A 2,626-nucleotide genomic window follows, 5' to 3' on the forward strand; every position below is an offset into this window, starting at 1 on the left:
AGACCAAGTTAGGTTCAAAATTGCACGAAACATGGAAAACTTGCGCATGCATAGAATTGAGCATTCCTAAGGCATCAAAATAGACCGTTATACTCTACTTAGGGTTCTTAGAAGTCTTAACTTGCTAGTTTAGCTTTTGGACATCGTTTCGTTAGGTAAAGATGCCAATAGACCAAGTTAGGTTCAAAATTGCACGAAACGTGAAAAACTTGTCTATGTATAGAATTGAGCATTCCTAAGGCATCAAAATGGACCGTTATACTCTATTTAGTGTTCTTAGAAGACTTAACTTGCTAGTTTAGCTTTTGGACAACGTTTCGTTACGTAAAGATGCCAATAGACCAAGTTAGGTTCAAAATTGCACGAAACATGGAAAACTTGCGCATGCATAGAATTGAGCATTCCTAAGGCATCAAAATAGACCGTTATACTCTATTTAGGGTTCTTAGAAGTCTTAACTTGCTAGTTTAGCTTTTGGACATCGTTTCATTAGGTAAAGAAGCCAATAGACCAAGTTAAGTTCAAAATGGCACGAAACGTGAAAAACTTGTCCATCCATAGAATTGAGCATTCCTAAGGCATCAAAATGGACCGTTATGCTCTATTTAGTGTTCTTAGAAGTCTTAACTTGCTAGTTTAGCTTTTGGACAACGTTTCGTTAGGTAAAGAAGCCAATAGACCAAGTTAGGTTCAAAATTGGACGAAACGTGAAAAACTTGTCTATGCATAGAATTGAGCATTCCTAAGGCATCAAAATGGACAGTTATAATCTATTTAGTGTTCTTCGAAGTCTTAACTTGCTAGTTTAGATTTCGGACAACGTTTCGTTAGGTAAAGAAGCCAATAGACCAAGTTAGGTTCAAAATTGCACGAAACGTTAAAAACTTGTCTATGCATAGAATTGAGCATTCCTAAGGCATCAAAATGGACCGTTATGCTCTATTTAGTGTTCTTACAAGTCTTAACTTGCTAGTTTAGCTTTTGGACAACGTTTCGTTAGGAAAAGAAGCCAATAGACCAAGTTAGTTTCAAAATTGCACGAAACGTGAAAAACTTGTCTATGCATAGAATTGAGCATTCCTAAGGCATCAAAATGGACCGTTATGCTCTATTTAGTGTTCTTAGAAGTCTTAACTTGCTAGTTTAGCTTTTGCACAACGTTTCGTTAGGTAAAGAAGCCAATAGAACAAGTTAGGTTCAAAATTGCACAAAACATGGAAAACTTGCGCCTGCATAGAATTGAGCATTCCTAAGGCATCAAAATAGACCGTTATACTCTACTTAGGGTTCTTAGAAGTCTTAACTTGCTAGTTTAGCTTTTGGACATCGTTTCGTTAGGTAAAGAAGCCAATAGACCAAGTTAAGTTAAAAATGGCACGAAACGTGAAAAACTTGTCCATCCATAGAATTGAGCATTCCTAAGGCATCAAAATGGACCGTTATGCTCTATTTAGTGTTCTTAGAAGTCTTAACTTGCCAGTTTAGCTTTTGGACAACGTTTCGTTAGGTAAAGAAGCCAATAGACCAAGTTAGGTTCAAAATTGCACGAAACGTGAAAAACTTGTCTATGCATAGAATTGAGCATTCCTTCGGCATCAAAATGGACCGTTAATCTCTATTTAGTGTTCTTAGAAGTCTTAACTTGCTAGTTTAGCTTTTGGACAACGTTTCGTTAGGTAAAGAAGCCAATAGACCAAGTTAGGTTCAAAATTGCACGAAACTTGAAAAACTTGCCTATGCATAGAATTCAGCAGTCCTAAGGCATCAAAATGGACCGTTATAATCTATTTAGTGTTCTTCGAAGTCTTAACTTGCTAGTTTAGCTTTTGGACATCATTTCGTTAGGCAAAGAAGCCAATCGACCAAGTTAAGTTCAAAATTGCACGAAACGTGAAAAACTTGTCTATGCATAGAATTGAGCATTCCTAAGGAATCAAAATGGACCGTTATACTCTATTTAGTGTTCTTCGAAGTCTCAACTTGCTAGTTTAGCTTTTGGACATCATTTCGTTAGGTAAAGAAGCCAATAGACCAAGTTAAGTTCAAAATTGCACGAAACGTGAAAAACTTGTCTATGCATAGAATTGAGCATTCCTAAGGCATCAAAATGGACCGTTATACTCTATTTAGTGTTCTTAGAAGTCTTAACTTGCTAGTTTAGCTTTTGGACAACGTTTCGTTAGGTAAAGAAGCCAATAGACCAAGTTAAGTTCAAAATTGCACGAAACATGGAAAACTTGCGCATGCATAGAATTGAGCATTCCTAAGGCATCAAAATAGACCGTTATACTCTACTTAGGGTTCTTAGAAGTCTTAACTTGCTAGTTTAGCTTTTGGACATCGTTTCGTTAGGTAAAGAAGCCAATAGACCAAGTTAAGTTCAAAATGGCACGAAACGTGAAAATCTTGTCCATCCATAGAATTGAGCATTCCTAAGGCATCAAAATGGACCGTTATGCTCTATTTAGTGTTCTTAGAAGTCTTAACTTGCCAGTTTAGCTTTTGGACAACGTTTCGTTAGGTAAAGAAGCCAATAGACCAAGTTAGGTTCAAAATTGCACGAAACGTGAAAAACTTGTCTATGCATAGAATTGAGCATTCCTTCGGCATCAAAATGGACCGTTAA

This window comes from Tripterygium wilfordii, unplaced genomic scaffold, assembly GCF_013401445.1.
Source record: "Tripterygium wilfordii isolate XIE 37 unplaced genomic scaffold, ASM1340144v1 ctg378, whole genome shotgun sequence".
Classification (NCBI taxonomy): domain Eukaryota; kingdom Viridiplantae; phylum Streptophyta; class Magnoliopsida; order Celastrales; family Celastraceae; genus Tripterygium; species Tripterygium wilfordii.